This window comes from Monodelphis domestica, chromosome 4, assembly GCF_027887165.1.
Source record: "Monodelphis domestica isolate mMonDom1 chromosome 4, mMonDom1.pri, whole genome shotgun sequence".
NCBI lineage: Eukaryota > Metazoa > Chordata > Mammalia > Didelphimorphia > Didelphidae > Monodelphis > Monodelphis domestica.
The window spans coordinates 308,582,291-308,599,456 of NC_077230.1; the positions used below are offsets into that span (position 1 = coordinate 308,582,291).

Here is a 17,166-nt window from a genome sequence, read left to right on the forward strand (position 1 = left end):
TGTCCTGAATTCCACATGTGGAAACTATTTTTTCTGATAAAGATCAAGAATTGTTCTATATAAGATAGTACCTACAATGATAAACCAAAGATCTTATCAGTTGTATTTTTATGAATCTCAAGAGTCTTTCCCCACTGATGTCTTAGCCATGGTTACATGATTCATGATTTTTTTCTCTCCTCTTCCTTCCCCCCTCCCAGAGCTGACAAGCAATTCCACTGGGTTATACATGTATCATTGTTTAAAACTCATTTTCATGTTATTCATATTTGCAGTAGAGTGATCTTTTAAAATCAAAACCCTAATCATATCCCTATTGAACCACACGATTGATCATATGTTTTTCTTCTGCATTTCTGCTCCCACAGTTCTTTCTCTGAATGTGGATAGTGTTCTTTCTCATAAATTCCTCTGGATTGTCCTGGGTCATTGCATTTCTGCTAGTAGAGAAGTCTATTACATATGATTGTGTCATAATGTATCAGTCTCTGTGTACAATGTTCTCCTGGTTCTGCTCCATTCCTGGAAGTCTTTCCAGTTCACATAGAATCCCTCCAGTTCATTATTCCTTTCAGCACAATAGTATTCCATTGCCATCAGATACCATAATTTGTCCAGCCATTCCCCAATCTATGGACATCTCCTCATTCTCCATTTTTTTGCCACCACAAAGAGCATGGTTATAAATATTCTTGTACAAGTCTTTTTCCTTATCTCTTTGGAATACAAACCCAGTAGTGGTATGACTGGATCAAAGGGCAGTCAGTCTTTTTAAGCCCAGAATGGTTGGACCAATTCACAATTCCATCAGCAGTATATTAGCGTCTCAGTTTTGCCACATCCCCTCCAACATTTATCACTTTCTTTTGCTGTCATATTAGCCAGTCTGCAAGATGTGAGATGGTACTTTGGAGTTGTTTTTATTTGCATTTCTCTAATCAAGAGAGATTTAGACAATTTTTTCATGTTCTTATTGATTGTTTTGATTTCTTCATGTCAAAACTTTCTATTCATGTCCCTTGACCATTTGTCAATTGGGGAATGACTTGATTTTTTGTATGACCCTGAGTTCTTGATAACTATTCTAATAAAATTAAAAGTAGCAGGTTCCCCCAAGGAAGAAAGACTTCCATATATACTTGGTGATGTTTATTTTAAATGGATCAGCCTAGCTATACTTGTATAAACTACTCTTTTTTAATTTTAAAAATTAATTTTAAGATTCAAAATTTATTCCCACATACATGATTGAATATTAAAAATATATGGAATTGTGAATACTTTATACTTGATTTAAAAAGTTTATAGCAAATTAAACATTACTTTCAAAACTATACTGTTTATGCTGCCTTATAAATGTCCTCCTGTTTTCTTCTGTGCATTTAAAATAAAAGTTCAATAGCTCTTATTTTTGATCATCACTATTACTAGCTACTTCTTTTTCCTCTGCCATTCTCTTAGTTTCATAAATCCATCCTTCTCAAATTAAAATAAGAGAAAGCAAAAAACCATGTAACAAATTAGCATAGTTAGGCGAAATGAATATATATAGTGGTCATGTTAAAATATAACAACAAAACACCTCTATTTTTATATCTTAAATCTTTCTGTTCAGCAGTGATTAATTTTCTCTTTCCCTCATGGCTATAATGCTCTCCCTTCTCTGCTTCACCTGTTGACCTCCTTGACTTATTTTAAGCCCCCAGCTAAAATTTCACCTCTACAAGATGTATTTCTCTCAGCTCCAGTACCTTTCTTGTAAATTTTTCCTATTTATCTTGTATGTTGTTTGCTTTGCATATATATATATATATTTGTTTATATGTTGTCTCCCCCATTAGTATGTAATGTGGCTATCTTTTTCTTATTCTATCCCAAGCATATAACACTGTATTAATTAGAATGTGTACCCCAGACTACATTTCCCTTTTTCCTTTCCTGCATGTGTGACATTACAATGATTGAAATTTTGATTTTCTTTTCAGCCCTGCCCAGGTTCTCTTTTTGTCTCTCTTTCTGTCTCTGTCTCTGTCTCTGTCTCTGACTCTGTCTCTGTCTCTGTCTCTGTCTCTCTGTCTCTGTCTCTTTCTCTGTCGCTCTCTCTCTCTCTCCAGGCATCTTCATGGCACCTTCTAGAGTCTGGGAGATAGTCTCTTGTTCCAAATTAGGCTCAAATTCAAGTCAAAGTTTACAACAATAACACAGTCTTCTCTCCCCTGCCCCCCTCCCCGGAAAATAATAATACAACACAAAGCCTGGCAACATAGTAAGGTGCTTAATAAATGTTTAATGACTGATTGGTCATCATTTCCCACCTGGCTATTTTTCTGGATCTCATGATCTCCAGAAACTCCTTCTGCAAGATGAATTCAGCTCAATAAATCATACCACTTCAGATCATTTCTTTTTTTAAAAAGCATAGAGTACATATTTCCATTTTCATCATATTATTAAAGAAGATATTTATTGCTTACACTAGAGAAAAGTTATTGGGGAAATAAAATGAAGAATGATATGCTTAAATTTGCATTCAGACCTCATCAGTTCCTTCTCGGGTGGTGTTAACCCTTTTTTTTTTGTTCAGTCCTTTCAAATTGTCCTGGATCCTTGGATAACTGATAAAAGTTATCATTCACAGTTGTTAGTGTTACAGTGCACAGTGTTCTGGTTCTGCTCAAGTCACTTTGCATTACTTCATTATTTCATATGTCTTTCCAGGTTTTTTGTGATCATTGTTTCTCATGGCATAATAAATAGTATTCCATTACAATAATATACTATAACTTGTTTAGCCATTCCTCAATTGATGGACCGCTCTTCAGTTTCCATTTCTTGGCTACCACAAAAAAGAGTTACTGTAAATATTTATGTACAAGTGTGTCCTTTTCCTTTATCTTTGATTTTTTTTTTGGATACAGAACTAGTATTGGTAGTGTTGGGTCAAAGTTTATGCACAGTTTTATGGCCCTTTGGTTCCAGATTTCTCTCCAGAGTGGTTTTATTAGCTCACAGCTTCACTAACAGTGTATTAATGAGTTTATCCTATAGACCCTCTACCATTTATCATTTTCCTTTTTTTTGTCATATCAGCCCATTTGATAGGTGTGAGATGGTAAGTAAGGAATTGTTTTATTTTGTATTTTTCTAATAAATAGTGATATGGAACATTTTTTTTTCATATGACTAAAGATAGTTTTTATTTCTTCAGCTGAGAATTACCTATTCATATCCTTCAACCATTTTTCAGTTGGAGAATGCTTTATGTTTTTACAAATTTTTTTTAATATTTACCTTCTGTTTTAGTATCAATTCTAAGACAGAAGAGAGGTAAGCACTAGGCTGTTGAAGTTAAGTGACCTGCCTTGGTCACTTGGCTAAGAAATGTCTAAGGCTATATTTCAACTCAGGTTCTCCCATTTCTAGTCATGGCTTTCTATCCACTAAACCACCTATCTGTCCTGTGTTCTTATACATTTGACTCAGTTCTCTCTATATAAATAAACATTTATAAAGACAGTGAATATCAAATCCCCCCCCCCCAATTTTTTGTTTCCCTTTGCATTGGTTTTGTTCGCATATCTGACTCAACTAAAAGTGATGGATGCATGTGTTGTGTATAGTTTTGTTGAAGACAATAATTTATAAAAAGAAGAGATCCTTTAATGAAGAGTAGTGAAAGATAAGTTTGGATTTGTAATTTGTGACCAGTTATAACAGAATATTAACTTAGAGGATTTGTATTATATTAGGAAGATTGCTTGATTTTTCCTTGGTGTGGTTTCTAATCTAGGCTCTCTTCTTAGATTTATGCCATTCTTATTGTCAAGTTACCATTCTGTATATTACTTTCCTCATCTATAAAAAAGATGGTGGTTGACTAGATATTCTTTAAGGACCTTACTATCTTTAACATAGCAATTTGTGTGTGTTTTATCCAGTAAATAAAGATATACTCCACATTGTTTTCCCCTAAACAGCAATATTTGTGGAATGTCTTTAATATGTTATCTGTAAGCCCAACCACAATGCCATGATACTTCACTATAATGTTTTTTGGCTAATTGCCCACTGGTAAAATTATTCTTATGGATTTACCTACTCAGCACCATTGTTAGACCTAATAATCTTTTTTTTCCCCCTAAACCAATTAAAAAGCTTAGGGGTGTTAAAGGGATTTTCTTAATCTCTCCCTCTGTCTCTTTAAGAGGCTAGAGAGCATGGTTCAGTGAGTCAGTAAACCAGAACTGAAGATTCTGTTACCAAAGAGACAAGGACCTGAGGAGAGGAAGTAGCCTGTCCTCTGACAGGAAGTTAGTGGGAACAGTTGGTCAGTGAGGAAAAAAAGGAATCAGTGGCTGATAGTTGAGAGTCTTTTGCCTCTGGAATCTCTAGAGAGCAGAAGGTCTGTCTCTGAGGCAAGGATCAATTGGCAGTTGGCTACTGACAGTTTGGCTGCTATAGAAAACTGATGGCAGGAGTGTGAGTGGTTGATGTCTATTATGTAAGGGAGTTAGGGTGTTAGTGGATAATTGATAGAGTAGAGTAGATTAGGCCTGGTGTGCCAGGCAGAAGAACCTGCCCTGAGAAGACAGTTAGAGACAGTTTTAGGAAATTTTAGGTAGTATTAGGAAATTTAGGTCTATTTATAGGGTATAAGATTTATAATTTCTCTTTCCTCTTTTCTTTCTATCTGTACTTCTTTCTTAAATTAAACAGTTTCTGTTGAACTGCTCTCCTCATTTTGTCGAACTCCTTAATTTAACCCTTACAGAGGGATTCTGTTTGTAATTAGATTTTTGAACAAGAGGAAGGGAAGTGAAGGAGAGTGGCAAGATGTTGTAGAACTCATGTTTGAGGTGATATGGGTTTGGACTTGTGTGAACTGTGAAAATGAGGAAAATTTGAATCTGAGTAATGAAGAAGAAGCATTATTATGGCTTTTGTTAATTGACTGAATATAGGAGAATTTGAGGGAGCAGCCAAAGATAACTAAAGGTTAGAATTTGATAAAAGAAGAATGATGGTGCCTTTGACAAACAGTAATTTGAAAATGGTTCATGAATTGGACTAATAACTTCCTATCCTACCACTATGTCTGGAAATCTCTCTTTTCTCTACTAGATCAAATCCTTTTTTTTTTCCAGCTTATATTTATTCCTTCTTCATAGTGGCAGTGGTTCCAATGTATTTTGATTTATCACTACATATTATTCTATAAGAGTAATGACCCCATGAATATTCTAAAAAATGAATAGTTAACCAAGAATTGTTAAATTTAGTAATTATTAGGGAAAACAGTATGTGCTAAAATTGGATTTTTTGAGTTGATTTAAGTGTTTCCTTTCATGATTTTATTCTGATTACTCTGGGGAAGAGGTTTTTAATTTGAGGTCTATAGACCCTCAAAAGGGTTTGTAGATAAATTTCAGAGAGTTTTATGAACTTAGTTGAGGAAATAATTATATATTTATGCTCTCTAATCTTTAACTGAAATTTAGCTTCCTTTTAGTTATGAATATAGACAATATGCCACAGCAGTTATTAGCAGTACCTGTGACTTTGCTATAAATATAAATCATACATACTATGTCATATTATAGATTAGAACTGTTGCTCTAGGTGTTTAATATTGATGCATTCTAATAATTTTTGACCTGCTGCTGAAGCCTAGCAATGTATTTATGTCTTCTTCAATTAAGAACGTGATCTCTTTGAGAATAGGTACTGTCATGTTTTACTATTTATATATCCAGTGCTTTTTATAGTGTTTGAGAAATAGTATGCATTTAATAAATTCTCATTCATTCATAGAAATCTAAAGTGGAAAACATTTAGACACCTTCAGGTGACTATTACTTATTGGTTTAAAGTTTTACAATGAAATACTTTTATGTAAAATTTGCAGAAAATGAAATCTTAAGTCTTGTCCAGAATTGTATACCAATCAAAAATCAGTCTTTATTTCACCAAATACCACACTTAAATAATTATATATTGGACAATTCATAATTCTTTACTTAAGTTTTCAAGTTATTTTCTGATACATTCAATATGGCAATCATTTATTAAGTGCCATGTATATATGCATTCTTCTGGGTGCTAGCCATAAAATGACGGAAATGAAACAGTCCTCCACTTATGTTGGGAGAAGCATGTTCATATATAATTAAATACAAAATACATTCAAATTTATTTCTGGAAAAAGAGAATAGGCTCAATATGAAGGGTAATTCATTAATAATATAGCCCAATTTCTTGAGGGAGTAGTGAAGGGTAAAGTAGAGTGGGATAGGGATACAGGAGGAAAAGGACAGGCAAGGATAAGTGAGAGAATGGTAACCAGGGAAGTGAGTTATTTGACTTAGTTATTTCATTATTCAAAATTATAGGATTTCTGAGTGGAATCATAGGGCACTAGTGCTCTGTTATTTACAATAAAAATGATAATTGCTGATTTGATATTAATCCCTGAGCAAGAGATAGAAAGTAGAAGAGTTAGGGGAATATGGGACTATAGAGTAGATAGTAAATTCTTTATTCTAAATCATAGACAGGGTAATAGTTGGTGGAGTCCTAAAACTTGGCTAGTGATAAAGTGAATGGTTTTGAAGTACTCACCATCTAGTTCCTTATCAGGCCAGGTCTATACCAGGACTTATTTCAGAGTGAAGTAAATTTTCTTGTTTAGGTTTGTGACTTTTTTTTAAAGGCCCTCTTGTACTGTTTGTGAATTCCTTTTGGACAACCTTTTTTGCTGATGGGATGAGGCTGACCATACTTCATTTACCTCTCTGCTTTGTTGCTGTCTTTTTGGAATTTCATGCCATTCCCACATGCCACTACTCCCTTTCCCCCCTTTCAGCTCCCTTTAAGTCTTGTCTTCCCTCATTAGAGTTTAAGCTCCTCAAGAATAGTTTAGACCTTGAAGTCTTTGAGGGTGGGGGTATTTTTAAAAATTTCTATATTTGTGTGTAAGATTTAAAATAGGTTTGTTCAAATTATAAGAGTTAAAAAGGTTTTTGTGGTCACCGTTTATAAAAATTAACTCTTAGTCATGAGGTTTTAGTAGCATTAGTTGCTTTATTTACCATTAGGTAGAGATAGTAAAAGGGGAAATGTAGGAAGGAGGTAGAAAATATTGCATAGCTAAATTCCCTAATTCTAGATCTGAGTGCCTCACAGAAGAGAGCTTCCTACTGAAGGCATGAGACGAGCCAAAAGACCAGTGTCTCTGGTCAGGGTCTCCTCAACCCAAGTGAGTCACTGAAGCTGAACTCCTAGAGCCACCAATGCAGAATCTCCAATGCAGAATGAAATCCAATGCAGTGAAACCCACACAGCAGAATCCCTCTTTCAGCAAGAGTCATCAATGCAGCAGCATGCCTCAGAATGCCTTTGTCAGGCTTTTATAAGCAGTTTTCTCCATACCACTTCCTGTCTGGCTGGCTTTTAATTCCTTTCCCTGTGGACTGGTCTATCACATCTCAGGAACCAATCACAGTCTCCCAATTTGCCTAGCACTGTCCAGGGCGAGGAGTCCGGTCTAGCAGTGCTTGTAGTCTTTTAAGACTAAGTGTTAATGATGAAGTAAGTGTGAAAGGCCTTGGACTCCAAGTTCTTGATTGATTAAGTTAAAGTAAACAAAAAGAGTTTAAATTCTCTTTCACATGTGTCTCCAATACTTAACACTTTGCATGGTACTTAGCTCTAAACAAATATTTGTTTGTCTGCCTAAAACATAACTAGGTTATTACTTTTGAACTATATATTTTAGAATTTGACAAAAGCCATAAAAGTTCAACCTCTCCAAGAGTATAATAATTGTATACAATATCTATTGAACTACTTATTGAACACGTTTAGTGATGCTAAATACTTTATAAAGGAACCCATTCCATTTAATACTAGGTTTTCATTTTGGAAATTCTTCTAAAGTAGGTTTTCTAGTGACTTCTACCTATTAATTCTACCTTTTCAGTCAAGTAAAATGAAATTATCCCTCCTATGTACCTGTTTGAAGATGATATTCTCCTATTTGTAAATCTTTATTTCAGACTAAATACTAGGTCTAGCCAGTGTATGTATAACATGCTATTTTGGATTTTCTGCCTGTTCTACCCCTGGTGAACCAGAGCCTTGCTCACCCAGCATGTGAAGACTGCTTCGGCCGAACAGACGGAAGAAACCATTAAGAAGGTTCAACCACTGAGATGGCGATGCAGCAAAGCACTGTGGAGTGCTTAGGGTGTGTTGGAGCACAAAAGACAACACGGCCATCCAATGCAGCTGAGGAAGTCTCCAGGTGTAACAACTTTTCGTGCCACTTGACCCAGGCTTCCAACGCCGAGAGAGCCGGACTGTCTCTGTGCATCAACTTTTCCACTTAAATCTCCTTCACACACAAGTGTCTTTGTGCACACTCATCTATCATAGATGAAAACGCACAAAGACAATCGTCATCCTCAGTTACCGAGAGACGACGACTACGACGACGACGACTACTACTACTACCTGTTCTACTCTTTCTTTACTGAATATGATCCAATAGATTATCAAACTGTTTACTAAAAGAATGTTCTTTGAAAATTGAACACATTTCTTTTTGCCTTCTTTGAGATAGTAAAGTGTTGGGAGTAGGGAATAGTTTGAGTTAAATATCCCTGAGTCAGTTTGTCTATCTCTTCTCAGAGTTCTAAGGTTTTTCCCTATAGTGTCTCTCTACTGTTGTCAACTTGAGCTCTTCCATTCTGGTGTGATTTCCTATGTTTGTAACTGTGATTGACTTAATAGTTTAGTTCCATTAGCCAATTAATAAATTAGATTTTTATAGTTAAATCAATTAGCTTTTACAAAGAGAAAGTTCCTTGAAGTTGTAGCAGGAATTGAAGTATAAACATTCCCTTCTTACATACTTGGAATGGGGGCAAGAATGAAATCTATTCAACCTGTAGAAATAAAGGTCAGAATTAACAGAACTTTTGTAAAACTTAAACTGGAATACTAATGATTTTTCCTGGTCTTTATAAAAATACATTTTCTAAAACATCTACACAATATTATATTTAGCAAATCTAATTTGCCCCCAAAATTTCATGTTCAAATATGCATTACTGCAGTACTACTTACCTACAGCTGGGCTAGATTCTACTCTCTACAGCAGTGATGGTAAAACTTTTAGAGGCTGAGTGTCCAAAATACAAAAGGAATCATATAGTTTTTTCTAATGCTGGATTTTTCTTGTCATTGTTACAGCTAGCATTTTTAGTATTATGTTAAATAGTAGGGGTGGGCATTATTAATTTATGTCTGAAATTATTGGAATTAACTGCATTTTCTTCATTATATATAGTGTTTGCTCTTAGATTTAGATAAATTTCATTTACTATTTTGAAGAAATGATCTTTTATTCTGATGTGTTTTCAGTAGAAATGGGTGCTATATTTTGTGAAAAACATCATCATCTATTGTTTTATCATATGGTTTTTATTTTTCATATTTTTAAATGACTCAATGTATTTATAGTCTTCCTTATGTTGACCTAACACTGAATTTTTGGGATGAACCAACATGAAAGTAGTTTATAATCTTTCTAACATGTTGTGACCTACTTGTTAATATTTTGTAATGAAATTTTTACGTCAATGTTCATTAGAAATATTGGTCTATATTTTTCTTCTCCTTTTTGTCAGTCTTTGGTTCACATATAGTGACAATATTTAATTATGAACATAAAAAAGACTATTTTCCTTTTATCAAAAGATTGTGTAAATATTGAGATTAACATTTCTTAGAATGCTAGATAGAATTCTTTCATAAAAATTGTAGATGCAAATGAATGTTTTCACCTAATAAAAATTATCTTGATCTTAATGACATCCTATCTCTCAGTTATTTCCCTATTTTAGGAAAGTGAGATGGAGGTTGCTAAGGGTCTCTTTTCTACCTTTGGGGGAAAGAGAAACCTAAGTTCAGTAGAATTTGTGTGTCAGTTTAAAATACAAAAAGAAGCTGAAAAACTTTTTTTCCCTTTTTTAAAAGTTATATACTCAATGACTGCCACCACTACCAAAAATATTTTACTAAACAAGTACCTAAAAAATAATGTGCAAAGCCACAAACTTCACATTGTTTACAATTCATTTAAAATATGTACATTAGATATGTGTGCTAATATAAATATACTCTGATTTTTAGTTCCCTTTGGATTTGCTTTACTTGGATACTTTATTTTCTTGATTTTGTGGTTGTTATTCTTTTAATGTAATCACAGTATATATTATTCTCTTCTCTTCATATATTTCCTGTATTTTCTTGATATTTCCAGTATTTATCATTTCTCATACAGTACAATCTATTACATTCACATGTTACAATCTATTCAGCCATTTTTCCCATTCATTCTATTTGTGCTTTTTTCCAATTATTTTATCATTACAAAGCTCCCATGAATATTTTAATATAATGCTTTTAACCCTCTCAATCAATAATGCCAAGTAATGGAATCCCTAGGTCAATGACCATGAACATCTTTATAGCTATGTGTATATTTCCATCCTGTTTTCGAAAAAAGACAATTAACAGCTGCCCTAGCAATGTGTTATTAGGCCTGTTTCTCCATGTTCCTATTAGCATTTAATTTGATCACTTTAATCCATCTGGGTCATTATTTAGCTATATTGGTCCTTAGGCAATAGTTACATTGTTTCCAGGCCCATACTCTTTCTAAATCCAAGTCTTTCCAGCTTGGTCATACCCAGTAGAACCTTTGTTTCAATGGCATAACCCCTAAGGAATGCAGCAATACCTCCATAGTATGATGAGTATTAAAGTAAGACTTTTGAAGAATATTTATTCCCTTTGTCATTACCTCATTTGGATGTATGTGGGTTCTCCAGGTATCATATTTAACTTATCTAAGGCTCTATTAATCTCCTTTATTTTTTTTTCTTACTTATATTTTGATTAGATTTATCTAGTTCTGAGAGGGAAAAGTAAAGTCTCTCATTATTATTATTTTGTCATCTATTTCCATCTGTATCTCATTTATTTTTTACTTAAAAAATCTAGGTTTTGTAGCACTTGAATCATACAGATCTACTATTGATAATGCTTCATTATTCATAATACCGCCTCCAACATGCTATAGTTACTCTGTTTATCCCTTCCAGTTATATCCATTTAAGCCCTAAGTCTGCCACAGATCATGATTGCTACACCTTCCTTCTTTGGATTAGCAGAGGCATAGTATATTCTGCTCTAGCTCCTATACTTTCACTCTGTGTGTTTGATTCTGTCATGCCCATTTCTTTCTCATTCTTTTCATGAACAAAGTATTTGTAATATATTATTGTAGACTTGCCAGCCTCAAAAAACTGAACCTATATTTGTTTATTCAATGTTATTTCTAAAATTAAGATAAACTGAGGCACCAAGTTCTGAGTACAGCTTATTGACAAAGCACGACTTTGCCAATAGCCACGTTGGCAAAATTAAGACCTTGAATGAGCGGGATAGTTCTGTTTAAAGATAAAAAGAAAAACATCCAGAATAGAAAGCAGCATGATAAAAGGGGAAAATGGTATGATTGATTATTAAGCTTATAACATCATAGGCATTTGGAACAATATGATTGGCTAGAAATTTTTAATAATGGACTATCAACAATTCTTCCTTCCATTGCATTGTTAAGAAATATTTGCCTTTTGAAGGATGCAATGTTTGTTCTCCTGCAAAGACAGTTTAGGGATAATGGCCTCCTTGGATAACAGACCAGACTCTGGCATGTACCTATATCCTTCAATAATAACAGATTTCCTTAAGGCTAGAAAAGAACAGTGATTATCAGGAGAATGGATTTTCTAAACTTAACTCAGAGACAATAATTAATTTACAAGAAATCAGAATTTCTAAATTTAACTTTGAGACAAGTGAATTATGACTTAGGCAGTTAAAAAAATGAAGGCAGTGAAAAAGAATGAAATCATTAATAAAACAGAATCAGTTTTATTTTTCTAATTTTCAAGAAAAATTTTCTTCTGTTTGTCTTATGGATAGCAGGTAACATAGTCATCCTGTTCCATATATGGTAATAGTCAAGGTCACTCTAGCTTCAAAGCCAACTGAGATGTCATAAATCTGGATACCTTCCAGAACACTGAAGGCATGTATGCAACTCACCTTGGTAAACATATCTTGTCGAGGCACTTCAGAAGATTTTCCTTCTTATTTTACTCAAGATATCATTATTGATTACTTCCTTCCTAGGGTAGAAGGAAAGATTGAATCATAGTTACATTTCTTTCTTTGACAGTACAGCACCCTGCATAAACCTAGGCCTTTTACAAATAGCATATTTTAAAAACTTTTTTATTTTAGAGTATTTTTCCATGGTTACACAATTCATGTTCTCGCCCTCTCCTCTCCCTTCCTCCTTCCTGGAGCTGACAAACAATTCCCTTGGGGTTATACATGTATTATTACTCAAAACCTATTTCCATATTATTTTTATTTGTAATAGAGTGATCCTAAAAATCAAAACCCCCAATCATATATCCGTATAACCAAGTGATGAATCCGATGTTTTTCTTCTGCATTTCTATTCCTGCAGATCTTTCTCTATATGTGGATAGCATTTTTTCTCTTGGGATTCTTGGGATTGTCCTGGATCACTGCATTGCTAGTAGTAGCAGTCTACTTGATCATACCACAATGTTTCAGCTACTGTGTACAGTGTTCATCTAGTTCTGATCATTTCACTTCACATCAGTTCATGGAGGTCCTTCCAGTTCATATAAAAATCAAACAATTCATCATTCCTTATAGCACAATAGTATTCCATCATCAGGCATTCCCCAATCAAGGAACGCTGGATCAAAGGGCATGAAATCTTTTAAAGCCCCACCTATCCCATAGCCCACATGCGATTCCACTGGGTATCACAAGTGTTCTTGATTCGAACTCATTTCAGTGTTGTTGGTGTTTGCACCAGTGTTCATTTAGAGTCTCTCCTCAGTCATATCCCCTCAACCTCCATAGTCTAGCAGTTGGTTTTCCTCAGTGTTTTTACTTCCACAGTTTGTCCTCTGCTTGTGGATAGTGTTTTTTCTCCTAGATCCCTGCAGATTGTTCAGGGACATTGCATTGACACTAATGGAGAAGTCCATTACGTTCGATTGTACCACAATGTGTCAGTCTTTATGTACAATGTTTTCCTGTTTCTGCTCCTTTCGCTCTGCATCACTTCCTGGAGGTTGTTCCAGTCTCCATGGAATTCCTCCACTTTATTATTCCTTTTAGCACAACAGTATTCCATCACCAACATATACCACAATTTGTTCAGCCATTCCCCAATTGAAGGGCATCCCTTCATTTTCCAATTTTTGGCCACCACAAAGAGCACTGCTATGAATATTCTTGTACAAGTCTTTTTCCTTATTATCTCTTTGGGGTACAAGCCCAGCATTGCTATGGCTGGATCAAAGGACAGGCAGTCTTTTATCACCCTTTGGGCATACTTTCAAATTGCCCTCCAGAATGGTTGGATCAGTTCACAACCCCACCAGCAGTAAATTAGTGTCCCTACTTTGCCACATTCCCTCCACCATTCATTATTTTTCTTTGCTGTCATGTTAGCCAATCTTCTAGGTGTGAGGTGATACCTCAGAGTTGTTTTAATTTGCATCTCTCTGATTATAAGAGATTGAGAACACTTTCTCCTGTGCTTATTAATAGTTTTGATTTCTTTGACTGAAAACTGCCTATTCATGTCCCTTGCCCATTTATCAATTGGAGAATGGCTTGATTTTTTGTACAATTGATTTAGCTCTTTGTAAATTTGAGTAATTAAACCTTTGTCTGAGGTTTTTATGAGGATTGTTTCCCAATTTGTTGCTTTCCTTCCGATTTTCATTACATTGGTTTTGTTTGTACAAAAGCTTTTTAATTTGATGTTGTCCAAATTATTTATTTTGCATTTTGTGACTCGTTCTAAGTCTTGCTTGGTTTTAAAATCTTTCCCTTCCCAAAGGTCTGACATATATACTATTCTCTGTTCACCTAATTTTCTTATAGTTTCCTTCTTTATGTTCAAGTCATTCACGCATTTTGAATTTATCTTGGTGTAGGGTGTGAGGTGTTGATCTAAACCTAATCTTTCCCACACTGTCCTCCAATTTTCCCAGCAGTTTTTATGAAATAGTGGATTTTTGTCCCCAAAGCTGGGATCTTTGGGTTTGTCATAGACTATCTTGCTGAGGTCACTTACCCCGAGTCTATTCCACTGATCCTCCTTTCTGTCTCTTAGTCAATACCAAATTGTTTTGATGATTGTTGCTTTATAATAAAGTCTGAGATCTGGGACTACAAGGCCCCCTTCCTTTGTATTTTTTTTTCATTATTTCCCTGGATATCCTTGATCCTTTGTTCTTCCAAATGAACTTTGTTATGAATTTTTCTAAATCAGTAAAAAATTTTTTTGGAAGTTCAATGGGTATGGCACTAAATAGATGAATAAGTTTGGGTAGGATGACCATTTTTATTATATTGGCTCATCCTATCAATGAGCAGTTAATGTTTTTCCAATTGTTCAAGTCTAGTTTTAGTTGTGTGGAGAGTGTTTTGTAGTTGTGTTCATATAGCTCCTGTGTTTGTCTGTGAAGATAGATTCCTAAGTATTTTATTTTGTCTAAGATGGTTTTGAATGAGATTTTTCTTTCTAGTTCTTGCTGCTGAGCTGTGTTGGAAATATATAGAAATGCTGATGACTTATGGGGGTTTATTTTGTATCCTGCAACTTTGCTAAAGTTGTTGATTATTTTGATTAGCTTTTTGGTTGATTCTCTGGGATTCTCCAAGTAGACCAAATGTCATCCGCAAAGAGTGACAGCTTGGTCTCCTGATTGCCTATTTTAATACCTTCAATTTCTTTTTCTTCTCTAATTGCTACTGCTAGTGTTTCTAGTACAATGTTAAATAATAGAGGTGATAATCGGCATCCTTGTTTCACTCCTGATCTTATTGAGAATGCATCTAGTTTATCCCCATTGCAGATGATATTAGCTGATGGTTTTAGATATATACTGTTCATTATTTTTAGGAATGACCCTTCTATTCCTATACTTTCTAGTGTTTTTAATAGGAATGGGTGTTGTATTTTATCAAAGGCTTTTTCTGTGTCTATTGAAATAATCATGTGATTTTTGTCGGTTTGCTTGTTGATGTGGTCAATTATGTGGATGGTTTTCCTAATATTGAACCAGCCCTGCGTCCCTGGTATAAATCCTACTTGATCATGGTGAATAACCCTTCTGATCACTTGCTGGAGGCTTTTTGCTAGTATCCTATTTAAGATTTTTGCATCTATATTCATTAGGGAGATTGGTCTATAATTTTCTTTCTCTGTTTTTGGCCTGCCTGGCTTTGGAATCAGTGCCATGTTTGTGTCATAAAAGGAATTTGGTAGAACTCCGTCTAGGCTTATTATGTCAAATAATTTGTATAGTATCTGGATTAGCTGTTCTTTGAATGTTTGATAGAATTCACTGGTGAATCCATCAGGTCCTGGGGAGTTTTTCTTAAGGAGTTCTTTGATGGCCTGTTGGATTTCTTTTTCTGATATGGGATTATTTAAGAAATTGATTTCTTCATTCTGTTAGTCTAGGCAATTTATATTTTTGTAAATATTCATCCATATCACCTAAATTGGTGTATTTATTGCCATATAGTTGGGTAAAGTAGTTTTTAATGATTGCCTTAATTTCCTCTTCATTGGAGGTGAGGTCCCCCTTTTCATCCTTGATACTGTTAATTTGCCTTTTTTCTTTCATTTTTTTAATTAGATTGACCAGTACTTTGTCTATTTTGTCTGTTTTTTCAAAGTATCAGCTTCTAGTCTTGTTTATTAGTTCAATAGTTCTATCACTTTCGATTTTATTAATTTCTCCCTTACTTTTTAGGATCTCTAGTTTGGTTTTCTTCTGGGGGTTTTTAATTTGCTCTCTCTCAAGTTTTTTGATTTGTATGTCTAATTCATTTATCTCTGCCCTCCCTAATTTGTTAATATATGCACTCAAGGATATGAATTTTCCTCTAAGTACTGCTTTGGCTGCATCCCATAAGGTTTGAAAGGATGTCTCACTATTGTCATTTTCCTCAATGAAATTACTAATTGTTTCTATGATTTCTTCTCTAACTAACCAATTTTGGAGTATCATATTATTAAACTTTCAATTTATTTTTAATTTGGCTCTTCATGTACCCTTACTGATCAATATTTTTATTGCCTTATGATCTGAAAAGGTTGCATTTATTATTTCTGCTTTCCTGCATTTGAATGCCATGTTTCTGTGACTTAGTATATGATCTATTTTTGTGAATGTGCCATGTGGTGCTGAGAAGAAGGTGTCTTCCTTTTTCTCCCTATTTATTTTTCTCCATATGTCTATTCACTCTAATTTTTCTAAGGTTTCATTCACCTCTTTTATCTCTTTCTTATTTATTTTTTTATTTGGTTTATCTAAATTTGATAGTGGTTGGTTCAAGTCTCCCACTAATATGGTTTTACTGTCTATGTCCTCCTTCAATTCTCCTAGTTTCTCCATTAGAAATTTGGATGCTATACCATTTGGTGCATACATGTTGATTAGTGATATTTCCTCATTGTCTATACTCCCTTTTATTAGGATGTATTTACTTTCCCTATCCCTTTTAATCAGGTCTATTTTTGCTTTGGATTTGTCAGATATCATGATTGCAACTCCTGTCTTCTTTCTATCAGTTGAGGCCCAAAAGGTCTCACTCCATCCTTTAATTCTAACCTTGTGAGTTTCAACCCACTTCATACGTGTTTCTTGAAGACAAGATGTGGTAGGGTTTTGGGTTCTAATCCAATCTGCTATTTGTCTACGTTTTATGGGTGAGTTCATCCCATTCACGTTCAAAGTTATGATTGTCACTTGTGGATTCCCTGGCATTTTGATATCTTCCCCTAGTTCTGACTTTTCTTCTTAACTATAACCTTATGAACCAGTGATTTACTTTAGGTCAGTCCCTCTAGTCCCCTTCCTTGATATACTTCCCTTTCTAGCCCCTCCCTTTAAATGCTCCCTTCCCTTCCCCCCTCTCCTTCCCTCCCTTTTTATACTCCCTTCCCCTTCACCCTCCTTGATT

At 34.5% G+C, this 17,166-nt stretch overlaps 1 protein-coding gene across 7 annotated transcripts in view; it reads left to right on the forward strand.

Annotated features, from left to right (window-relative positions):
• Window positions 1-17,166, forward strand: part of NBEA (neurobeachin) — an 829,579-nt gene that overhangs the window by 80,944 nt on the left and 731,469 nt on the right. The gene's annotated exons all lie outside the window — the stretch shown is intronic.